The following is a 26,725-nucleotide window of genomic DNA, read 5'->3' as shown; positions in this document are numbered from 1 at the left end:
AAAAGGAAAATTAGTGCCAAAAAATAAAATTATTTCATTCAAAAAATAAAAAGTCTCCCATCAAGGAAAAGCCCAGGACCTGTTGTATTCACTGATGAATACTGCCAAACATTTAAAGAACAACTAATACCAATCCTACTCAAACTCTTTAAAAAATTGAAGAGGAAGGAATACTTTCAAACTCATTTTAGGAGACCAGCACCTCCCTGATACAAAACTAGACAAGGACACAGCAAAAGAAAAGAAAAGGAGGAGGAGGAGGGGGAGGGGGAAGAAAAGGAAAGGAAGGGAATGGAAGGGGAGGGGAGGGGAAGGGGAGGGAAGGGAGAGGAGGGGAGGGAAGGAAGGAGGGAGGGAGAGAGGAAGGAAGGAGGGAGGGAGAGAGGAAGGAAGGAAAAGAAAACTACAGGTCAATATCACAGACGCACATGGATGCAAAATTCCTCAACAAAATACTAGCAAACCAAATTCAACAACACATTGAAAAGATCATTCACCATGATCAAGTGGGATTCATGCCAGAGATGGTTCAACACATGCAAATCAATAAACATAGTACATCATATTAATAGAATCAAGAACAAAAGCCATACAATATTTCAACAGATGCTGAAAAAGCATTTGGTAAAATTCAATATCCCTTTTTAATAACAAAATAGGCATAGAAGGAACACACCTCAAAATAATATAGACCATATATGACAAACCCACAGCTAACATCATACTACATGGGGAAAAATTGAAGACTTTTCTTCTAAGGACTGGAACAAGACAAGGCTGCCCACTTCACCACTGTTATTCAGCATAGTACTGGGAGTCCTGGCCCGAGCACTCAGGCAAGAGAAAAAATAAAGTGCATCCAAATTGGAAAGGAAAATGTCAAATTTGCCTTGTTCACAGACAACATGATCTTACACCTAGAGAAACGTAAAGACTCCACCAAAAACCTGTTAGAACTGATAAACAACTTCGGTAAAGTTGCAGAAAACAAAATCAACATACAAAAATCAATAGCATTTATATATACCAACTGCAAACAATCTGAAAAAGAAATCAAGAAAGCAATCCCATTTACATTAGCTACAAGAAAGATAAAATACTATGAATCGATCTAACCAAAGAAGTAAAAGATCTATACAAGGAAAACTACAAAACTCTGATGAAAGAAAGTGAGGAGGACACCAAAAAAATGGAAAGATATTCCATGCGCATGGATTGGAACAATTAATATAGTTCAAATGTCATTACTATCCAAAGCAATTTACAGATTCAATGCAATCCCTATCAAAATACCAGTGGCATTCTTCACAGAAATAGAAAAAAAATCCTAAAATGTATATGGAACCACAAAATATCCCAAATAGTCAAAGCAACCCTAAGCAAAAAGAACAAAGCTGGAGACATCAAACTACCTGGCAAAATATATAAGACTACAAAGCTATGGTAACCAAAGCAGCACGGTACTGGGGTAAAAACAGACACAGACCAATGGAACAGAATACAGGATCCAGATAAAAATCCATGCATTTACAACTAACTCATGTTTGACAGAGGTGCCAAGAACATACAATGGGGAAAGAACAGTCTTTTCAATAAATCATGTTGGTAAAACCAGATAACTATAAGCAGATGGATGAAACTAAACCCTTATCTCTTACTATATACAAAAACCAAATTGGAATGGATTAAAGACTTATATATAAGACCTGAAACTATGAAATTACTAGAAGAAAACATTGGGAAAATGTTCCAGGGCATTGGGCAAAGATTTTTTGTGTAAGACCCCAAAATCACAGGCAACCAGAGCAAAAATCAACAGTTGGGATGACATCAAGCTAAAAAGCTTCTGCACAGCAAAGAAAACAATCAACAAAGTGAAGAGACAGCCCATAGAATGGGAGAAAATATTTGCAAACTATCCATCTGACGTGATTAATAATTGGAATACACAAATTAAAAATGTTTAAAATGTAAAAAGTGCTAGCTAAACTAAATAAAAATGAAACTGCAACATATCAAAATTAGTGGGATATAGCTAATGCAGTGCTTCAAGGAAATATATGGCATTATATTACTATATTAGAAAAAATAAAGGTCTCAAATCAATAATCTAAGCCTTCTGCCTTAAGAAACTAGCGAAAGAAAAGCAAAGATAAAGCCAAAAGAAAAAAAAAGCCAAAGCAAACAACAGGAAGGAAATAATAAATAAAAGAGCAGAAACCAATTAAATCAAAAGCAAAAAAAATAATTTGAGAAAAAAAATAGATAACCTGGCACTCTCCTATTATGAAAGAAATTAAATTTGTCGTTTAAAACATTCCAACAAAAAACATCAGGCCCAGATGGTTTCAGCAGCAAACTCTACCAAACAAACATTTATACAAGAAACAACAACAGTCTACATAATCTCTTCCAGAAGTTGAAAAAGAAGGAAACACTTCCAAACTCATTTTATGAGATGATTCATTACTCTGATGCAAAAAGAAAGACAGAAAAAGAGAGTACAAGAAAGAAAAACTATAGGCCAATATCCCTCATTGCTATAAATACAAAAATCCACAACAGAAAATAATAAAATAGATTCTAGCAATATATAAAAAGAACAATATGTAACAACCAAGAAATGCAAGGCTGTTTCAATATTTTAAAAATCAATCAATGTAATCCACAATATTAACAGACTAAAAAAGAAAAATCACATAATTATATCAATATATGCAGGAAAGCATTTAACAACATGAATCCATGCTTATGTTAAAACTCAGAACTGTACACACAAAAAAAGCTAATTTTAATACATGTAAATTTAAAAAATAAAACTGAAGTTTTTTAAAAAAAGGCCCCAACAAATTTCTAAAGATTAAATAATTCAGAGTATGTTCTCTGACCACAATGGATTTTAGAACTAAATTACATAAAGATATTTAGAAAATCTCCAACTATAAATTAAATGATACAATTTAAATAATCCTTCAGCCAAAGATATCAAAATAAAAATTTATACCTTTAATTGCATAAATTATAAAATAAAAAAGCTGAAAATAATTACTTAAGCTTCAATCTCAAGTTAGAGAAAAGAAAATAAACTGAAAGTAGAAAATATAGCAGAAAACAATGCAAGAAAAAACACACATATAATTGGGAAATTAATAAAGTTGGAGTTGATTCTTTGAAAACATGAATAAAATTTTAAGCCCTAATAAGAGTGATCAAAAAGGAGAGAGACAAAAACCAAATTGTCAACATCAATAATTTAAAAGGGAACATCTTTACAGACCCCGCAGATGTCAAAAACAAAAGTGGATACCATAAACAACATACCAATAAATTTGACAATTTGGATTAAATACGTCAAATGTAAACACATGACAATATACCTTGTCAAACTGACAGAAAAAGAATATAAAAAATCTGAGTAGTCCAGTAAAGAAATGGAATTCATCTAACCCTCTAACAAAGAAAATCCCAGAACCAGGTGGCTTCACTTCTGAATTCTTCCAAATCTTTAAGGAAGAAAGAATTGCTAACATTACCTGATTTATTTCAGAAAACAGAAAAAGAGGAAGCACTACCTGACTCTTATTATGAGGCCAGTATAAACCTAACAAAGATATTACAGGAAATTTTTTAAATATATAGACTCCTCCAGGTGCAGTGGCTCCTGCCTGTAATCCCAGCATTCTGTGAGGCCGAGGTGGGAGGATCCCTTGAGCCCAGGAGTTTGAGGTTGCTGTGAGCTATTAATGTGATAACCCCACGGCACTCTAGCTGGAGCAACACAGTGAGACTCCGTCTCAAAAATAAATAAAATGTAAGCAAACATTTTCATGAACATGCAAAAATACTAAGCAAGATTTTAACAAGTCAAATCCAGCAATAAATTTTAAAGAGGTAACATATAGCAATCAACCAGTAAGGGATGATATATAACAACCAATCAAGGTTTATTTCAAGAATGCAAAAGCGTTTCAACATTAAAAAAAAAATCAGATTGATTTCTAAAGAATGAACTCTGATCTTTTCTTTGCCCAAAAGAAAAAGAAAAAGAAAATTTTGCCTTTTTAAGGGGGCCTGGTGAGTCACGCCTACAAATGATAAAAATCTCAGTACACAGGTTTTTATGATGGTGTTTACTTCCCAACCTGATTCCAGTATAGCATCACGTGAAAGACACAAGACGCTTAAACACTCCTTTCAGCTGATTCCTGGTCTTTTGGACAAAACCTAACTCAGCCAATTGACAACTAAAGAATCCCTAAACCCACCTGTGACTTGTGAGGCCCCACTTCAAGATGTCCTGTCCTTTTCAGGCCAAACCCATGCATGCCCTCCATGTATTGAGTTATGATTCTACCTGTAATTCCTGTCCCCCTGAAAATGTATAAAAATCAAACTGTAACCCAACTACAGTGAGTCCACTTACTCAAGATTCTTGGGCATGGCTCTGGGTCATGGTCCTCAAATTTGGCTCAGAATAAATCCTTCAAATTATTTGAAAGTTTGGATTTTTCCATCCACAATTCCTGGCTGCCCAACATGGGGCTCAGAGAAGATTCAGGACACCTGAAGGAGACGCCTGGACCCGAAGCTAAGGTGCCAGCACGGGCCCATTGAGGCCCCCCCACCCCCTGACTTCAAGCCTCTCCTGGGGCGGAACCTGGTCAGTCCTCCTGAGACCCGGGCCTCCCACTTTTGGGTGATGGTCCACATTTATTATGAGCTGTCGGTTCTCTTCCAAGAAAGTTGTTGTTTGGAATCCTAATTTGATTTGGAAGTGCACTGTAAAGAGCTTTCTCTGTTGCCTTTTTCCTCTCAAAATCAATCTCAATTGGCCAGCCTGAACGTTTGCACTAGGAACCGAACTGATTGTAGATAAATGAGAGACCGAGTTCCTCAGCTACGAAGAAGACAAACGGCATTTTACACCTCCCAGCCGAAAGGCAGCCCTGGGTGACTGGGGCCTGAGTGGGAGTTGCCTGGGGTGAGTGGCCCCCGAGGGACCCCCCAACGAATTAATTGAAAGAAGGCTCCTCCAGGAAAAGCATATAAGAGCTCCAGGTTTTGAGCCCTCTCGGAGGTGCTAGACCCCCGAAGAGAAACTGAGACACGGGAGAGGGCGGGACCGACTGGGTGGTGAAACATTAAGGAGCCCCACCCACAATCTGCACACTCTGATCCACGACACCAAACCACAGTTCAGTTCCTTCTTCTAAAAAACTAAAACCAAAAAAAAGGGAAATAAACCCTCTAAAATTGAGGAAAGGCAAGAAGAACGACCCCCTGCAGGCACCCCAGCTGGCTTTATGCTTGATGGTTATGGTGCCTCCACTCGCAAGTATTTGTGTGAATGGGAAGATCTCACTAGGGACCACCTAGGTCTGAGGTTTCCAAAATGGGGAACTTTTGATATTCCCAAAGTGCTTTTCTTGCGTGCTTGCTGAACTACAGAAATTAGGCTCCCAAATTGAGGAAAAGGAATGGGGGTCATACTGGCACTTGGAATCATCCAAAAGGGGGAATGATGAACTTGCCTCCCTCCAGGAAGTTAATAACAAAATACTTGAGACTGTCTTGGAAATAAAGAAACTAGCAGAAGCCACTTCTGAAATCGGGAAGATGACAAAAACTGTCTCTCCTTCTGTTCCTCCTAACCCTCTGTTCTCTGAATTTCCTTGTCCAGATGATTTCATTCTCCCCCTCCTTCCCCTATTCCCTCATCTCAAACTGCAAAAGGACCAGAAATAGCTAGAAAAGAAGATAAAATAGTAGTTGCTCCTTTTAAAATAAAACCCACTGGGAGAGGGGACCCTAATGTATTGTGTACACCCAGGACCAAAACAGAGTTGAAAACCCTGGTGTCTGGATTCCCGGCCCCTACTCAAGACCCCCTTGGGTTTGCCAGGGAATTCCAGTTAACACTGAAGACCTATGATCCAGGGTTCTCTGACCTGTATCAGCTAATTGAGCTACGGGTCCCCAAAAACAGAGCCAAAGAATGGTTCAAGGTAGCAGGTTGGAAGCAACCTTTAGAAAAGTTTGGCAAGGTAGATGCAAATGGGAGAGGAAAATGCAGTGAGCTTTGCAACCGCGTCTGTGAAAATTTACCACAGGTTTTCCTCGAAGTTATAGATGGGGCAAGGGTGCAACAATGTAAAATACGCCCAAATGAAACCATGCCTGACTTTTATATCAGGTTTGAAAAAACATTCAAATAATATTCAGGGATACCTCCCAAAAACTTTGAGCCGGGTAAAAGTGACAGTTCACTAAATTCTGGATTTGTACAGGCTTAGATGATGAATTAGTGACCTTAATAAAGAGAAATAATGTTGCCTGGGCTTCTCTGCCCACTAGCAACCTAATCACCCCAGCTGATCAGTTGTCACAAAGGATCATTAAGAAGCAAAAGGAAACAGCCTCGAAGATTATGAGTTTACAGCTGAAACAACTTAGTAACCAAGTCGGAAGGTCACAGGGGTTCGGCCCTCTGCAGAGATCGCAACAGGCCAAAGAGGAAGCAGTTTGCTACTATTGCAAAAAGAAAGGGGCATCTTAAAAGAGATTGCAAGAAACTTAAACGGGGGCTTGCACAAAAGGAGCTGAAGACCCCAGAGGAAGGCACCAAAGGAACTTTAAAATCAGAATAGGGATGCTCCGAGGGAGCAGAGAGGATTGGCCCCTGCTTCTAACAAACACTCTAGGGGACATAGAAACATCCGTAAGTGGGGAAGACACCAGAGCCCTTGTGGACACTGGTGCTGCACTGTCGGTCCTCAGCCCTAACTTGATTAAAAACCCCCTCCCTTGGAGTCAAACAGAAGTTCAAATGGCAGGGGTTTCAAACTCCCCAGTTATTGCTTTTAAATCTGATCGCCTCCAATTTCAATTAGGGGAACTTACAGGGCAGCACGTTCTCATTACAGTGGACAGTGCCCCCGTACACCAGCTGGGACGGGATTTCTTAGAGACCCGTAATGCCCACATCTCATTTACACAGAAGGGAGAAACGATTCTCGATTTGAGAGACACAGAAGACTTGCAAAACCCACATGTAATGTCATGCTTGCTAAGGCGAATGGGGAATTTGAACAGGGATTTAGAGCCTTTCTTATGCAAAATATCAGGTTCTCTGTGGGTAAACTCTTCCATGGATATCAGAAGAATCAAGCCAGCAGTTCCTATAGAGATAACCGTAGAGGAGTCTAACCCCTGCCAAATGTTAAGCAACACCCCTTAGGCCTGAAGCCTTACTAGGAAGCAAACCGATAAAGGACTTGTAACACCCTACACCAGCCCTCACAACACACCCATCCTCCCAGTCAGAAGACCAAATGGGAAAGGCTGGAGGTTCATTCAGGACCTAAGAGCCATAAATAAATAGTGACTCCAAGGCATCCTGTGGTCCCTAGCCCCCACACCTTACAGTCTAGTATTCCTATCACCGCCAGCCACTTCTCTGTCACTGACTCACGCAGTGCTTTCTTCAGCATACCTGTAGATCAAACAACCGATATCTTTTTGCGTTCACTTGGGAAAATCACCTGTATACAGGAAAATTGCCTGTATACTTGCCTCAGGGTTACTCTGAGAGTCCTACTTATTTTTCTCAAGTATTAAAGGCAGATGTAGACGATACTGTATTCCCAAATAGATCCACCCTAATTCAGCATGTGGATGACCTGCTGTTGTGTCCCCCTCCCTGAGTGCATGCAGGGGAGACACTGTATACCTGCTACAACAGCTGGCTCTGAAGGGACCCAGGGTGTCCAGAGATAAATTGCAATTTTGTCTCCCCCAAGTTAAATACCTAGGACACATGATTTCTGCAAAAGGACTTCTAATAAACCCTGAGAGAATCTCTGCCATCATGACCTTTCCTTTGCTCAAAACAAAAAAGCAATTAAGAGGGTTCTTAGGGTTAACAGGCTATTGCAGAAGCTGGATTCCAAATTACTCATTAGTGGCTCAGCCCTCATATAAAAAACTAAAGCGTCACCAACCAGACCCAACGTGCTGGGGGGAAGGGAAAAACAACACATAGAGAACTTAAAACAGGCTCCTACCCAGGCACCCGATTTAGGACACCCCAACTACAGCCTTCCCTTTTTCCTTTTTGTACATGAAATAAGTGGAAATGCTCTTGGAGCCTTAACTCAAAAACACGGTGACGATCACAGGCCAATTGGTTATTTCAGCCAACAGTCAGAACCAGTAGCAAAAGGACACCCCCTCATATGACAGCTATATCGGCTGCGCCATTTTGGGTAAGAGTGTTGAAGAATTTGTCCTGGAGGCCTCACTAACCATTTACACCCCCCATTTTTGTGGAATCTCCCCTAAATTCTCACCACACTCAACACTGTTCTGCCAGTCGCCTCCCCTCCTACGAGGTGCTTTCGCCTTCTGCCCCTAACATCACCTTGAAGCGTTGTGACACCTTTAACCCTGCGGCTGGCCTCACTCTCCCAGGTGAACAAAAGCAAGAGCATGACTGCAGTCTGCTAATGATATCTTACTCTCCTGGAGCAGATTTGCAGGCAACGCCCATCAGGAATGCTGAATTCATCTGGTCCACAGGTGGTTCTTATTAGGGGACGATCACAGGCATTATCGGGCAGGACACGCCCACTGCCACAGCAGACATAACAGAAAGTGCCCCGCTCGAAGAGTGAAATCAGCCCAGGTGGCTGAACTAATGGCGTTAACTAGAGCTTGCATCTTGGCTGAAGGGAAGGTAGCCAATGTATACACTGATAACCACTATGCCTTTGGCGTAGCCCCGGATTTCAGCACACTATGGAAACAGAAAGGGTTTCTCACCTCACCTGGGCAACTATACAAAATGGGCGCCAAGTCTCAGAGCTATCAGAAGTGATCCAGATGCCAAAGCAACGGGCAATCATAGAAATTCCTGGGCATTCCATGGTTAACACCGAAGAAGCTAAGGGAAACATCTAGCCGATGCCGCAGACAAGAACACTGCCCTAGGAAGGATGGCCTATTCTGTACGAGAAGGCACCTTCCGACCCACCAATACCCTCACGAACATTCTTTTACAAGACTAACAGGCATCGACCCCCGAGAGAAACGGGGGGTGTATTCAACCCAAGGAGAGAGCTGTGGCTGGGTCCTAATGAGAAACCATAGTTCCCTGAGGTGCACAATCTCCTCTCCTTCTGTTCATTCACAAAGTCACTCTCTGGGCCGCTGAGAAAATGATATCATGGGGAAAACGATATTTCAGGAAACCGTCTCCCACAATAGCCCAGAAGGTACGTACTCGATGTACTATACCTCCAAACACAGCCCTGGCAAGCCCTTACGTGGCTCCCAAGGCCATTTTCCTTTGCCTACAGGACCATTTGAAGTTTGGCAGCTGGACTTTATCCAGATGCCGCCATCCCTACATTGTAAATATGTGTTAGTCTTGGTGTGTATGTTCTCTCACTGGGTAGAAGCATTTCCTCATCAGAGGGCTACTGTCTTAATAGGGGGCAAAATACTGTGGAAAGAATCATTCCAGTTTGGAGAATCCCTTTGAGCTAAACAGTGATCATGGGACTCACTTTACTGGACAAATTGTTCAATCCATTTGCAGAATCTGGCCTGTAATACAATATTTCCATTGTGCCTATCATCCCCAGTCCTCTGGGTTGGTAGAACACACAAATGGCACAATAAAAACTCAATTAGCTAAGTTAACTGAGGCTTTAACCTCCCCTGGCCAAAAGCTCTCCCACTGGTTTTGCTTAACCTTAGATCCACTCCCTTTGGAAAACACTGTCTGTCACCTTATGAAATAGCAACAGAGAGACCTATGAGGCTGGACAAGGGCTTATATGAGCTGGCCTCACTCAAGGGGAAATACTACATTACTGTCAAGGACTACTTAAATCTCTAACAAATAATACAAAGCTGGTAACAGAGTCTTTCCACAGCAAACTCCTGGGGGCCGAAGACTCCAAGGATTGTGGATTACAGCCAGGTGACTTTGTTTACTGGAAAAGGCACCGACTAAAAGACACCTTACAACCTCGCTGGAAAGGACCTTACCAGGTACTCATAACTAACTCTTGTGCTGCAAAATTAAAGGGAGTTGCCTCTTGGATTCATGCCTCATATCTAAAACGAGCGCCCGACCACACCTGGACATCCGAACTCATCTCTGACACCTGCCTGTGATTTCAGAAAACCTCTGAGGCTCAACCAGCCTCCAAAGCAACAACTGAACCAGAACGTTCTTCCAGAGACATCAGACGGGGCCAGTCCTCATGAACCCTGAAATAACCCTCATTCTCACCTCACTTGCTATGGAATATGTTGCTGCAAACCCTGAATGACTTAACCAAGACCCCCAGGAGGTTGTTTGGAATTTGTGAAATCTCCCTTGGTATAACTTTCTAAATAGTTATGGTAATGACTTTCTTTATCAAAATTAGCCAAATGTTTTATTTGATCACCCTCCTTCCCATGATTTCCTCTCTCTGCCTACCCACACTCCTCTCTCTTCAAACCTGAAACTTCTCCTGGTTGGTACACTGCAAACCTCGCTAACTTCCCTGCGATAGGGTTCACATAGTTCGCTGTGATATAGATCGGGATGAAATAAGGCCGCTGAATGGAACAGTTCCACTGTAAACACTCCTGCAGGTGCCTCCTCTGCAGGTACCTCTATTATAAGGCTCTCATCAAATATGATGCCCTGCAAGAATATGTACCAAATAATACCTCGGGAAGATTACTGAGGGGGTCTAATCAGGTAGAACATTTCGTAACAATAGACATTGGTGATGACAAACTCAGACAGCTGCCTGGGTGTGGCAGGAGAAACCTAGCCGCTCCCCGTGTAAACTGCATGGCGTGAGCTGCCTCAACACCCCAGCCCTGTGCTAGTGGCTGATGCCCTTGTCCAGCACCAGCCACACCGACACTGCCCACAAGGAACTGTGGACGGGAGCCAGTTGGCGGACGGAAGTCCCTGACAGTACAAATTCCACCCTCAGGCAAGGGCGCCTCTGGGAAGCCTTATGGCACTCGAGACAGAGGCACACTTAGGTGTGACTGCCACCCTCCTGACAGTTGACTGGGATACCCAGCGGTTCTGGGTTGACTCCATTTATCCAAATGGCACTGGGGCCATCAGCATACGAGGGCAACAGCATTCCTGGTGGGTACACCAAAACTGGCCACCCGGAAGACTAAAATGGGACCTCACTGGAGGAACTGGAACAGGGCTAGGTGTATTGGGACAAGCCGAATTCACAGCTACTGAGGAGACGTCCCCTAGAGAAGGACGCCCTCTAGAAAGCAGGCCACTAGACGGAACGCTGTTCCAAGAAGGAGGAAGGGATGGGAAGCTGCCCTGAAGGGCAATGCAGCTCTCACCAGGTGGATACACAGACCAGACAAACCCTAAAGACATACGCCCAGCCCAAAGGTGGGAGCGGGTGCGTACACTGACCCAGCAAGGGCCCGTGGCTGTTCTCACGGATGGCATCTGAAGCAGCGGTGAGACGGCGGCCTGCAGCACTCAGTGCCGCGGCTCAGCCTAGACACCTACGGAAAACATACGGTTCCCCAAACTTACAGAAATTTTTAGGTGGCAAATGTGCCCTTAAACACTGTATTCTTAAAGTTCAGGCGCCAAAGCTGAGTAAGACTCAACGCCTGTAGTTCAATCAGCCGGCATTGGAACCATTGCCAACAATACAAGGACACTGCCCAGGGGAAGCTGATGGCTGTTTTAGCTGACGAAGCACATGGCCCCCAATCCTCCTCAGGCTGTGAAATCAGGAAAGGGGAATGGCTAAGCCCTCAAACCACTCAGAACCCTGATTTCTCCCAAATTTGGCCCCTAGGATCCACCCCCATGGGGCGTAGCATTTGGTATACGGGAAAGGGCCGCTTTTGTTGGGAGGGACAACAAAATGACACTGTAGAATTATATGATTTCTTCTGTAACAAAACCTCCTTTTCCCTCCCAAACACTAGTATAACACAAAAGTGGTGGGGAAAATAGATTTGTCAACTGTAAACAAGTCTTATGATAATTTAAACACTGAAGACCAGATGTTCCTTAAATTCAATGTATACCCTCCTCAGGACGTTATACCTATGGAGACCAATTGGCCAGAGGAAAAATTAAAATTCTTAGATTCTGAATTGGTATCAGTGCTACAATCCTCAGATAAAATTTACCATAAGGCTCAAAGGACCGTTGATAAGTAAACAACTGTGAGTGTGATTGAAGAGCAGGGTGGTGCCTGCAGGGGCCTCTCGGCTGGTCAGGCTGCTTACTGCCTCCTGATGCTGCCTGTCACTCTCCTGGACCCCTACTCTCTAGTACTTCTGTGACGTTATTGCTGTATTTTACGTTCCTTGTAAATGCTATGCCAGATAAGGAAAAGGAGAAAACCCCAATCAAAGGCCCCAATCATGAGAGCTCACAGAATAGATCTGATCCAGGATGTTTTTCAGACTGAGCCCTAGGCCAGACTCTCTCTGGCCACTTTAATAATTGGCTACTAAATCAGGTCAAGTCATGTCCTTCCCCTAAAGATATAACCCACCGACGTTGAAATCCTTGTCGCCAACACTGGGACCAAATACACAACTCTAGGAACAAGCCTTCCCAGCGCCGTGGGACCTCCTGCAGGCTGCTGGCCTGCACGTGCACGCCATGGGATCATCTTTGGCCAACAAGGGAACTGAGGACTGAACTCTGATCTTTTCTCTGCTCCCCCCAAAAAACCCAAAATTTTTCCTTTCTAAGGGGGCCTGGTGACTCACATCTATAAATGATAAAATCTCAGTACACAGGTTTTTATGATGGTGTTTACTTCCCAACCTGATTCCAGTATAGCATCACATGAAAGATAGAAGACCCTTGAACACTCCTTTCAGCTGATTCCTGGTCTTTTGGACAAACCTAACTCTTTCAGCCAATTGTCAACTAAAGAATCCCTAAACCCACCTGTGACTTGTGAGGCCCCACTTTGAGATGTCCTGTCCTTTTCAGGCCAAACCCATGCATGCCCTCCATGTATTGAGTTATGATTCTACCTGTAATTCCTGTCCCCCTGAAAATGTGTAACAATCAAACTGTAACCCAACCACAGCAAGTCCACTTGCTCAAGATTCTTGGGCTCGGCTTTGGGTCATGGTCCTCAAATTTGGCTCAGAATAAATCTCTTCAAACTATTTCAGAGTTTGGACTTTTCTGTCTACATTCCCCACGTGTAATGGTTAATTCTAAGAGTCAACTTAGCTGAGACACAGGGTGCTCAGACATTGAGCCAAATATTATTCTAGGTGTGTCTGTGAGGGTGTCCCTGGATGACATTAACATCTGAACTGGGAGGCTGAGCAAAGCAGCTTGCCCTCCCCAGTGTGGGCTGCACCCAGTCACTCAAAGACTTGACCAGAGCAACAAGACTGAATAAGAGGGAACCGCTCCTGCCTGGCCGCTTGGGCTGAGACACTGGTCTTTTCAGGCCTTCAGACTGGGACTGAAACATCAGCTCTTCCTGGGTCTTGAGCCTGCTGGCTTTCGGACCGCCGATGTCCTGCTCGGGCCTCAGACTCAGACTAAGCTCCGCTTCAGCTCCCCGGGTCTCCAGCTCGCCTGCGCAAATCTTGGGATTCCTTGGCCTCCGCATGAGCCAGTTCCATACAATAATTCAATCTGTGTGTGTGTATTAGTAGCACACGAGGGCTGTCTGGAAAGTACCCAGCCATTGTTAATATAAGGAGAATGGTCTGCACGACATTGACGAGACCGGACAGCCCAGGCGAGTGGGCTGGGATGCGCATGCGTGAACAGTGACAACATCCGGTCCGTCAGTGGGGCGCCGGGTGCTGCTGAGCGAGCGCGTGCGCTGTGTGGCCGTCGCGTTAAAATGACTGAGCGAGCAGAGCAAGGAGTCTGCGTCACATTTTGCGTTAAGCTTGAACATTCCTCCAGGGAAACTATCCGGATGATTCAGAAGGCTTTCGGGGAGGAGGCGATGAGTGTGGGCAGATGAAAGCGCGGCACAGACGCTTCTAAGACGGTCGAGAATGTGTTGAAAGTGACCGTGTTCTGGGAGGCCGGCAGGAAGCGGAGCACCCGAGCACGTTAACGTGTGGGGATCGGGTTAAGAGACCATGGGGGACTGTGAGGCCCAGGGTACCTACCTTGAAGGGGACTGCGACGTCATTGTCCCGTGAACAACGTTTCTTGTATTTTGTATCTTCTTCAGTAAATGTCTGTTTTTCACACTACATGGCTGGATACTTCCTGGACAGACTTTATATATTTTTATATATTTATATATATATATGAAGTTTATATATATATATATTTATATATATACAAAGTCTGTCCAGGAAGTATCCAGCCATGTAATATGAAAAATAGAGACATTTATTGAAGAAATATATATATATAATTAGTTAATTAGTTCTGTTCCTCTGGAAAACCCTGACTAATTCACCACATTAACAGGAAAAAAAGGAGAAAAATCCCATGATCACCCCAATAGATGCAGAAAAAGCATTTAACAACATTAACGATTAATCTTAGAAAACTAAGAATAAAATGACACTTCCATAATCTGATAGAAGAATCTATAGAAACCATCACACAAATTGGTAAAATATGGAAAGTTTTTCCCCAGACATCGAGAACAAGACCAGGATGTCCCTCATCACTTCTATTCAACATTGTACTGAAGTTCCAGATTGAAAGGAAAAATATAAAACTGTTATTATTTGCAGATAACAGCACATTAGAAAATCCAAATTAATCTACCAACAAATGATTTTAAGTACTGAGTGAATTTATAAAAGCTGCTGGATACAGGTCACCATGCAAAAACTAATTGTATTTCTACATCCCAGCCACAAACAACATAAAATGTTAGAAATTTAGAAAAGCATTAAAATCATAAAACACCTAAGAACAAATGTAACGAAAGATGCACAAGACTTCTACACTGAAGGCTACAAAACATTATTAAGGGGAATTAACACCTTAATAAATAGAAGAATATACCATGTTAATCATTGAAAGTCTCAATATTTTTAGATGTCAATTCTCCCAAAAATCATCTAAAGATTTAATATAATCACATCAAAATTCCAGGTGCAATCATTTTTGGTGGAAAAGATAAACTAATTCTGAAATGTATATGAACATGCAAAGGTCCAGGAATAGCCAAGGTGATCTTGAAGGAGGAGGCAGAGGATAAGGAGGAGGAGAAGAAAACTGGACGTCATTAAGACACTGGACATTGGTACAAGGACAGAGAAATAAGCCAACAAAGTTTAGAAACAGAATCACACATATGCAGTCACCTGAGTTACCACAAGGTGGCACCAGAGAGCACTGGACGCCTGATGGTCTTACCAATAAACAGTGCTGTTAATCGGATATTTATTTGGAAAAAAATTATTTTCACCCCCTAACTCAGACCATGCACAACAATCAAGTCCACACAGATTGCAGATCTAAATGTTAACAATGAGACGGAAAATATTTTTTAAAAAAATAAATGTTCTCAATTTCTTTCGTTTTCAGTTTACTTGGCTTCTACTCTTGTATTTATTATTTCCTTCCCTCGGCTTGCTTTGGATTTCTTTTGCTCTTCTTTTCCTAGTTTCCTAATGTAGAAACTTAGATCACTGATGTGAGACCTTTCTTTGTTTCTAATATAGGACTTTAATGTTGGAGATGCAAACGTGGAAACTTACAGGGCTGAAGTGTCATGATGTCTGAAAATCACTTTCAAATGGTTCAGGAAAAAATGTGCATGTCTGAAAAGAGTGAGAGAAGACAAATGTGGCAAATTGTGGAAACAGGTTAACAATCATGAAGAATTCCAAAGGGATATTTGGGCGTTCCACTTCTGCAGACCTGGACATTTTTGTCCAGTCCCAATCATAACATGTGGCGTGTGCACCTGTCCCGTGCACCGTGGCCTGTGCTTACGTGTCCCATCGACAGCTGTTAGGTGAGCGCCCGGCACCCAGACCCAGCTGGGCACCGGGGAGCCGGGAGCTCGAAGCAGGACTGAGTTGGTGCTGGGGCTCAGTGGAGGGGCAGACGCACGGCATCCAACCCACAGTGTAGATGGCCCCACCTCCATCCTTCTCACCAACGTCCCCGAGGTCACACCAGATCCGCAATCCCCTATCCATGGTCTGAAACCCAAAAGGCTGTGAAAATCAAGAAGTGTTTCCTAAGTTTGGCAACAAAACACATTTTGCAACAAAGCGTGACCTGACACGAGACTGTTCATAGTCATCATTGGCCCCATTTCATGCAAATAGTCACATATTTGGCTGCTGAGATACCGAGTGTGACCCTGCTGGGGTGTAACTACACAGTCCCCACAGACCCCGGCTGGGGCCTTGGTATGAACTTGCCCGGATGAAAGGAGGACTCCCTGAAATGCACAATCTCATTTCATCTTACTGAGCCTCTGGGGTAGCCGCTATTTTGTCCCCATTTCACAGATGAGGGAACTGAGGCACAGAGCGGATGAGTGGCACGCTCAAGGTCTCAGGTAGCCTGCTGGCCTGGACCAGGGGCTGGGCAGGGGGATCCCTGACTGGGGTCCAGCCCTTGCTGCGGTGACGGGCAAGTGGGCGCAGCACCTGCCGCCTCCCCTTGCAGGGCCTGAGCAGCTGCCATGCTTCATGAGGCTTCTCCAGAGAAACAGAACCAAGGGGAGATGCGCACACGCGTGCACACACACGCACACGCGTGCACACACACGCACACACACACTCGGCTGCTCATGGGAAGCGGCTCTTGTGATTACAGAGGCGGAAAAGTCCCGCCAACTGCCATCTGCAAGCTGGGGACCCAGAAGAGCCTGTCGTGTGGTTTAGCTTGACCCCGAAGGCCCAGGAGCAGAAGTGCTACATCGGAGGGCAAGAGAAGACGGGGGTCCCCACTGGGAAGAGAGGGAAAGAGCGGAGGCCCCCAGGGGCGAGTGCAGAGCTCCTTTGCTCGGGGCCCTGTTCAGTGCTCGGCTCTTCCCGAAACACCCGCACAGACACACCCAGAAATAACGTGTCACTGGCTGTCTGGGCGTCCCATGGCCCGGCCGAGGCTGCGTTTAAATCAGCCTTCGCAGCCACATTCATGCTGCGCCTGCGATGCGCGGCCAGCGTCCACGCACATTCCATGTGAGGACAACTTACACGTGAGGAACAAAACGCAAAACCCTGCCCTGTCCCACTCCGTCCCTGTGTCCTTCCAGACCCTCCAGGCACAGCCAGAAGCACCCCTTTAAAGGAAGCCCGGGTGCCAGGGTGCAAAGTCTCTCTCCCTCTCCTGTGGGCACGTGCAGGCCCCGCGAGAGCCCTCGCCCCAGGCCCAGGCGCAGAGAAGCCGCGGCACGTGTCCATGCAGACTCACACTGACGCGCACAGGGCACCTTTATTCTAATAGCCAAAAGCTGGAGAGGGCCCCCAAGTGTCCCCCAATGGGTAGATAAATAAACTGTGGTGTGTCCTTACAACGGACAATAAAAAGGAACAAAGGGAAACACAACAGCACCGGTGAATCTCGAAATCCGTGTATGAGCGAAAGAGCCAGACAGAAATGGGAACCTCCTGTACGATCCCTTGACATAAAATGGAACTTGTCGATAGTGACAAAAGGCAGATCGGTGGTTGCCTTGGCCCGAGGGCATGGGAGGGACACAATGGACCTACAGGGAACTTTGGGGTGATGGAACATTCTGGATCTTGATCGGTCTGGTGGTTTCATGGATGTGCACGTCTGTCAAACCTGATCAAACTGGGCCAGTTTACTTTTCATAAATTGCACCTCAGTAAAGTTGATTTTTAAAGTTTTCTATTTTAATTTTTTAAATTTTATGTTACGTGTGTGTAATGTAATGTCAGGGCTCTGTTAAGTGCTGCAAAAAGATTACAGCAGAGTAAGGGGGCAGACAGTGGCGAACAGGGGAAGAGGCTATCGGGACAGGTGGCCAGGGAAGGCCACGCTGAGAGCAGAAAGTCCGGCAGAGGCCAAGAGGAAGCGAGCACTGGCCCGCACACATCCCGGAATGCTGCGGCTCTGACAGGGAGCAGCAGGAGCAAAGGCCCTGGGGTGACACAGGCGAGTCGCGCTCTAGGACGGAAAGGCTTGTAGTGCAAGAAAGCCATGACAGAAGGTCAGAGGGGTGAGAGGCGGCGCCAGGCCAGGTGGGCAAGGGGTCACCGTGGGGCTGAGAAGAACAGAGACACGACCACAGTGCACTTAAGAGAGTGGACCGGAAAGGGCGGGGTGGAGCAGCCGGGGGCCCGGGGCTCCGCCCAGCACCACCTCCGACCTCAACACAGCCCAGGCCCTCTCTGCTCCATTCACCTAGGCCCCCCTCGGCCCTCCTGTCCCCAGCCATACCCACACCCTGCCCCACACTGGCCACCAGACTTGGCTCCATGCTTGAGAATGTTGTGTGTCTTGCTCTGTTGCTAACTAGCCTTCCCTTCCTTGTGATGAGTGAGAAAAGAGCTGCCGGCAGCCGCCAGCTCCTACAGGACAGAGGCAGAAACTGCTTGTCACAGAGCCAACAGGAGAGAAGGAATCCGGGACCTGGACACATGCTTGAGTGCTGGATCAAGCCACACCTGAAGTCAGTGCCTGAGCCAGCAGAGTCCTTGTATTAAGCCAGTTTGAGTTGGCTCTGTCCCTTGCAACAGCAGGCACAAACTCCCAGGGGGCAGGCCTTGCAGGCCTTGGTCAGACTGGGTTATCCTGAAAGAACGTCAGCCCCTGAGGGGTGGGCGACTTACCCCACCATCCCAGCCAGGGGACCCCATTGAGGGGAGACCTCCGGTGCCCTTGTGGGGTTCACAGCCTTGGGGGCTGGGGCTGGCCCCTCAACACACACAAGGGAGTGGGGCAGAACCCTCCCAGCAGGGCCTGCTGTCACCTAGATGCCCTAATCACTTGTAGTCCCCAGTCCATAAGGGACCAGCTTTTGTTAATCCCCTTCTAGGGACCAGGGACAGGAGCTAGTTCTGAAGAGTCCAGGCCAGGGTGAAGTGAAGAGGCCTGTGCAGTCAAACCCTCCTGTATTCCCCGGAGGCTGCCTGCTGCAGAGGCCAAGCGGCAGAAATGGTGGAGGAGGGTGCACCGGCAGTTGACACCGGCAGGGCCAATGAGTTCTAGAGCCACGTGTGAAAAATTACCTGGCAGGGCCCAACTGAAGGTGTAATGGCAGACTCTGACCACCAGATGGCGCTCAATAACCATCTTTGATTTTAATGTACCATCTAAGCAGCACAACGCTTATTTTTCTTTAATTTTCTTATTTTATATTTTTAAATCGACAAATAATAATGTACATATTCATGCGTTACATACTGATGTTTTGATACGTATAATATATGGTGATCAGATCAGAGTAATTAGCATATCCATCATCTTTAAACATTTATTGTTTCTTTGCATTGGAACATTCAGTATCCTCCTCCTGGCTATTTGAAACCCTATACTACTGTTAACTATAGTCATCCTACAGCGGTATAGAACACTAGAACTTAGTCCTCCTATATAGCTGTAATTTTGTATCCTTTAACAAATCTCTTCCTACCTCTCTCACCCCCTCCCCTTCCCAGCCTCTGGTATCTTCTGTTCTACATTTTACTTCTAAGAGATCAACATGTTTTAGCTTCCACCTGTGAGTGAAAACATGGGGTGTTCCACTCTCTGTTCCTGGCTTATTTCACTTAACATAGTGTCCTCCAGTTCCATCTACGTTGTTGTGAATGACAGGATTTCATTCTTTTTTATGGCTGAATAGTACTCCATAGCATATATACAGCACATTTTCTTTATCCATCCATCTGTCGTCAGACACCTATGCTGATTCCATATTCTGGCTATTGTAAATAGTGCTGCAATAAACATGGGAATGTCGATGTCTCTCTGATATAAGGATTTCCTTTCCTTTGGATAAATTCCCAGTAGTGGGATTGTTGGATCACAAGGTAGCTCTACCTGTAGATTTTTGAGAGACCACCATACTGTTCTTCATGATGGCTGTACTAGTTTGCATTCCCACCAATAGTGGATCATAGCTCCCTTTTCTCTGCACTTGTTATTTTCTGTCTTCTAGATAAAAGTCATCCTAACTGGAGTAAGATGATAACTCATTATGGTTTTGATTTGCATTTCCCTGATAATTAGTGATGTTCATCTTTTTTTCACATATTTTTTGGCCATTTATATGTCTTCTTTAGGGAAATCTATGTTCAGATCATTTGCCCATTTTATAATCAGAATTTTTTTTTTTTTTTTTGCTGTTGAGATGTTTCAGTTCCTTGTAGATTGATTATATAAAGATGTTGATTTTATTTTGATATTAATTCCTTGTTGGATTTGTAGTTTGAAAATATTTTCTTCCATTCTGTATGTTGTCTTTTCACCCTGTTGACTGTTTTCTTTGCTGTGCAGAAGCTTTTCAGTTTGATATTATCCTATTTGTTTATTTTTGCTTTTGTTGCCTGAGCTTTTAAGGCCTTATTCATAAAAGATTTTCTGAGACCAATGTCCTAAAGCATTTCCCCTATGTTTTCTTCTAGTATTTCTATCATTTCAGGTCTTCATTTAGGCACCAGACCCATTTTGAGTTTATTTTGTATAGGGTGAGATGTGGGAGTCCAGTATTATTCTTCTCCATATGGATATCCAGTTTTCCCAGGACCATTTATTGAAGAAACTGTCCTTTGCCCAGTGAGTTTTCTTGCCACCTTTGTCCAAAACCAGTTGGCTGTAGATATGTGGATTAATTTCTGGGTTCTCTATTCTGTTCCATTGGTCTGTGTGTCTGCTTTTATGCTAGTACCATGCTGTTTTGGTTACTACAGGTTTGTATATACTTTGAGGTCTGGTAGTGTGATGCCTTCCGCTTTGTTCTTTTTGCTCAGGATTGCTTTGGCTGTTTGGAGTGTTTTGTGGTTCCATGCCAATTTTAGGATTTTTTTTCTATTTTTCTGTGAAGATTTTCATCAGTATTTTGATAGGGATTATATTCAGTCTGGAGATTGCCTTGGGTAGTATTGTCATTTTAACAATATTAATTCTTCTAGTTCATGAGGATGGGATGTCTTCCCATTTGTTTGTATCCTCTTCAATTTCTTTCATCAGTGCTTTGTAGTTTTCCTTGTAGAGGTCTTTTTTCATCTCCTTGGCTAAATTTATTCCTAGATATTCTCTTTTTTCTTTTTTTTCTTTTTCAGCTACTGTAAATAGGATTGCCTTCTTGATTTCTTTTTCAGCTAGTTCATTGTTCATCTATAGAAACATTACTGGGTTTTGTGTGTTAATTTTGTATCCTGCAACTTCACTGAATTCGTCTGTCAGTTCTAAGAATTTTTTTGGTATAGTCTTTAGGTTTTTCTATATATAAGATCACATCATCCACAAACAGGGACAATTTGACTTCTTCCTTTCCAGTTTGGATGCCTTTTATTTTTTTCTCTTGCCTAATTGCTCTGGCAAGGACTTCTAGAACTATGTTGAATAAGAGTGGTGAGCATGGACATCCTTGTCGTGTTTCAGTTCTTAGAAGAAAAGCTTCATTCAGTAAGATGGTAGCTGTGGGCTTGTCATATATGACCTTCATAATGTGGAGGTACTTTTCTTCACTACCTAATTTATTAAGAGTTTTTAATCATAAGTGGATGTTGAATTTTATCAAAAGGTTTTTCTGTGTCTATTGATATGATCATATGGGTTTTTTGTCCTTCGTTCTATTGATGTGATCTATGACACTTAATGATTTGTGTATGTTAAACCATCCTTGCATTCCTGGGATAAATCCCACTTGATTGTGATATGTTATCTTTTTGATGTGTTCTTGGACTCAATTTGCTAGTATTTTGCTGAGGATTTTTGTGTCTATATTCATCAGGGATATTGGCCAGTAATTTTCTTTTTTTTTTGTTTTGCCCTTGACTGCATTTGGATTCAGGGTTATGCTGGCCTGATAGAATGAGTTTAGAAATTCCTACCTCTTCAATTTTTTGGAATAGTTTGAAAAGAATTGGTATTAATTTTTCTTTAACAGTTCAGTAGAATTTAGACATAAAGCCATCAAGTCCAGGACTTTTCTTTATTGAAAGACTTATTACTGATTAAATCTCTTTACTTGTTATTGGTATGTTCAAGTTCTCCATTTCTTCTTGGCTCAATCTTGGTATGCACGTGTCCAGAAATTTATCTATTTCCTCTAGGTTTTCAAATTTATTACTGGATAGTTGTTCATAGTAGCTTCTAATGATCCTTGTATTTCCGTGGTATCTGTTCTGACATTTCCTTTTTCATTTATGATTTATTTATTTGGGTCTTCTCTCTTTTTTTTTTTAAGTCTAGCTATTGGATTGTCTATTTTGTTTATCTTTTCAAAAAACCAACTTTTTGTTTCATAGATCTTTTGTATTTTTTTAGTCTCAATTTTATTTATTTCTGCTGTGATCTTTATTATTTATTTTCTTCTACTAATTTTGGGCTTGGCTTGTTCTTGCTTTTCTATTTCCTTGAGGTGCATCATTGGATTGTTTATTTGAAATCTTCCCAATTTTTTGATGTAGATATTTATTGCTAAAAACTTACCTCTTAATACTGCTTTTGCTGTGTCCCATAGGTTTTGGTATGTTGTGTTTCTATTTTCATTTGTTCCAAGGAACTTTAATTTCATTCTTAATTTCTTCTTTCACCCATTGGTCATTCAGGAGCATGTTGTTTAATTTCCATGAATTTGTGTCATTTCAAATGTTTCTCTTGCTGTTGATGTCTAGTTTTACTCCATTGTGGTCAGATAAGATACTCGATATGATTTAAATGTGTTTAAATTTTTCGAGACTTATATTGTGTCCTAATGTATGGTCAATCCTGGAGAATGGTCCATGTGCTGATGGAAAAAAATGTGTATTCTGTAGCTGTTGAGTAAAATGTTCTGTAAATGTCTGTTAGGTTCATTTGGTATATTATGAAGTTTAATTTCAATGTTTCCTTATTGATTTTCTGTCTAGATGATCTGTCCAATGCTGAGAGTTGGATGTTGAAGTCCCCAACTATTATTGTACTGGGGTCTATCTCTCCCTTTAGATCTAATAATATTTGCTCTATATATCTGAGTGCTCTGGTGTTGGGTGCATGTATATTTAGAATTGTTATATTCTCTTGCTGAGTCAATCCCTTTGTTATCATATAATGTCCTTTGTCTCTTTTTACAGCTGTGTAGTTACTTTAGCTGTAATCCATACTAGTGGTGTTTGTGAGTTCCTCAGTGGCTTGGGCTGAACGAGTTTGTGGTGATAATTGTGCAGGTTTGCCAAAGATGGGCTTACTAGGCTGTTTCTCAGGCCTGGAGCATGTGCGTGCACACAGTGGATCAGCCAACTTGGAGTTGGGCTTGCTGGGGTTGGGCCCAGGGGGCTGTTACTCTGGCCAGGAGCACAGGCACATGGTTGCTCAGCCTGCCGGGGGCGTGCCCACGGCAGGTAGCCCACAGGGCTATTTCTCAGGCCCAGGATATAGTCATACAGCTTCCTGGCTAGCCTGGGGGCATGTCTGCTGGGGACAGGCACACGGGGCTATTTCTCAGGCCCATGACATGGGTGCTGGGCTTCTCAGGAGGCCTGGGGAGGCCTGTCTGCCAGGGGTGGCCCAGGGGGCTGCTTCTCAGGCCTGGGACACCCGTGCATAGCTGCATGGCTGGCCTGGAGGCATTTCTGCCAGAGGCAGCCTGCAGAGCTCTTCCTCAGGCTTCCATTGTGGGTGCAAGACCACTGGGCAGGCCTGGAGTTTGTCTGCAGGGGATGGGGCACCTCATGGCACAGAAAACACATTGATCGCTTAGCACCTGCAAGTCACTGTTCCAAGCACTTCCTTCACTTCATCCTCACAACCACCCATGAGGTATTACTTGTTGCCATTGTACAGATGAAGAATCTGAGGTTCAGAGAGTTTAAGTAACTTGCCTGAGGTCTCACAGCAGTGACTCCTAGAGGCAAAATCAATCCAGGCCTTGTCTCCAGAGGCTGTACTCTGCACCTACTATACTGCTTCCTGTTTGACCTATATGATACCACATGCATTTAAGTCTATGTTCTAGCACATTCTCTCCCTGTATAAGAGGCCAAACTTGAACCTGAAATGCTAGAGCCGAGCATGATGCAGCCCAGAGGGAAGCCCGTCGTGTGTGTGGTGCACAGTAGCGCCACCTGGCTCCCTCAGCCCTACCCATGCTAGCGTCCCCCTGACCACCAGAGATGGCCATCCTGGGCCACCCCAAGCCATCGCGTGGCCCATTTCAAGGGGAGAACTTGCTAGAACTCCTCCTCTGAGCCATTGAAAAGGTATGTCCCAGGGTGAACCCAGAGAGGGGGCTCAGCAAACACACAGGGTATCATCCAGGTAACTGAGGAGGTCCTGGGCCAGATCTAGGGACCACTGGAAGGTCACTAGCTGAGAGGGACCTCACAGCACCAGCCAAGGAGCCTTCCCTGTTCTCCTAAGTCTGGCAGCTTCTACACTGCTAGAGACCCAGCCCTGAGAAGCCCCCTGCTGTGCCGCACGCCCCATGCCCTATCCCATGGCTTTGCAGAGCCTCACCAAGGAGCAGCGCTTCGTAACTACCAGAGCAAGGAGGGAGGTGAGAGGGAGAGAGGGAGAGAGGAAGGATGGCAGGAGGGAGTCTCAGACAGAGGGTAGAAGGTACACAAACTCCAAGGTCCATTTGGGGACCTGCAAGTGGCTCCAAGGCGCTGGAATGGGATGTGGCAAGTGCTTGCTGGGGAGTGAGTCTGGGCGGGAAGGGCCACCCGGGGAAGCTTGGGAAGGAGTCTGGGCTTTGAGCTGGAGCAGTGTGTACTTGCCCGGCTCACAGGAGTGGACGGTTACATTTTCAGGAATTTTACAGATCAGTTGTTAAGCACAGCCATTATTAAAAATTAAATTACATTCAAAGCAAAGGTAATATATACTCAGAACTTAATCATTTTCTTATTATTTTCCACCCTGGTTGTCTAGTGGGGAGGATTCGGCACTCTGTATTCTTTTATGACACTGTATTATTTTCTTTGCCGTTGGAGCTATTTCCATCTGTTGTACCTGCATAATAGAAATCCTGCCTAACAATGTGCTGCTGTGCTCTCTTCCCCACTGCAGGTTCAGCAACGCCAGGTTGGTAGTTTGAAACCATGGGCATGTTTACACCACGGAAATTGGCAGATGTTACAAATCGCGGCTTTTTATCCAGAGTCAGCGGGTAAACACTTGTCCCTACGGGCTCCGCGGTCTGTAGGGAACACCATGGTCAGGTCACACTTTTAAAAGATCTTGAGGGTGGGGGAGCCACGAGACTAGCGAGTAGAGGAGGGGAACGATCCGAGTGATGCCACTTAGCAGCCTGCACCGGACGTCTCTGAATCCCAAGTACGTTAGAGGAGCCGCCGGCTGCTGTCCAGACTCCAGAGACTAAGCCAGCCCAACTTGGGTCCTCTAGGTGGGGACCAAGGAGCACAGTTTAGACAATGGCTCAACTTTTACACCACGGGAAGATAACGAGGAAGATAATGCCCCACTGCCCTGGACCCTGCCTGCCCTGGCGCATCTATCTTCTGCTTCCAACTGCTGCCCGCAGCTACGCGACCGTCTGGGTGAAAGTCCTCCTGTCACTGCCCAGGTGCAGGGCAGTGGGCGGGCCCGGGGCAGCTGTGCAGGTCAGCAGTCCCAAGCTGCCCTCCCTGGCACTCCACGATCAGCTGAGGGGACTGCAGGGACATGGGCCAGGGCAGAGGGCGGGGGGCAGCAGGGCAGAAGATGAGGACTGAGGTTTGGGGTGTGCAAAGTTTCCATGTCATTAGCCACGCTGCGCGGACAGCCGGAGGTGTCTGGGAGGGGCACTCGTGGACATCGCTGGCGTGCAGGTGAGAGCTGCAGGTGGGCGAGTGCAGATAACGAGGAGGACTGAGGCTGGGGAGAAGACGCTGAGAATGAGGGGGCGCTGGGGGAGGCCAAGGGCCCCCCCAGACAGCTCGCTCCCTGGCAGAGATGGCGTGCCAGACAGAAGGGAGGGCCTACCTGGGGGAGGCCTAGCTCGGGCCACCTGCCAGTGCCCTGCACTGAGACTCCAAAAGCCTCAGATCTCACGGTCGTGGGTGCCGTGGACCCCAGTCCTGGAAGAGGAAGGGGAACAGAGTTAAAAAAAAAATCAAGCTCCTGTGACAAAACATTCCACTCACCAACACGCAGCCCACACCCGAGTTCCTCCTGTACTGGAATGAGGTCTCCCTGGCGCCATAATCTGACACCAGCCCCAGCCGGCCAACACCAGCCTCCACGACCATCCCCCGACCTGCTAGGCCAGCTGAGGCTGCAAGAGAGAGGTCAGGGCGTGAGCGAGAAGGAGACAAAGGACATGTGGGCCCAGATATACCCTAGATGAACTGGCCTGGTCACCTAGGTCTGCCTACAGCCCTTGGGGAGGGACAGTGACCCAGGCTGAGCTCCCCTGTGGGAAGGCCAGGCCAGCGTGTGGGACCTGTCCCCATCCCTGTCGGTCAGCACAGGGAGCCGGGAAGCAAGAAGGGGGACATGGGACCTTTTGTGCCCACTGACCACACCTGCAGCCAAATGCGGCCCAGCTGGGGACTCAGCTTCTACCAATGCAATCAGGATTTGTGCCCCATGGGAGGCATTTGGGGAGGGTGTAGA

This window comes from Lemur catta, chromosome 1, assembly GCF_020740605.2.
Source record: "Lemur catta isolate mLemCat1 chromosome 1, mLemCat1.pri, whole genome shotgun sequence".
Classification (NCBI taxonomy): domain Eukaryota; kingdom Metazoa; phylum Chordata; class Mammalia; order Primates; family Lemuridae; genus Lemur; species Lemur catta.
The sequence above is the reverse complement of the archived record's forward strand: the minus strand, read 5'-3'. Positions refer to the sequence as shown.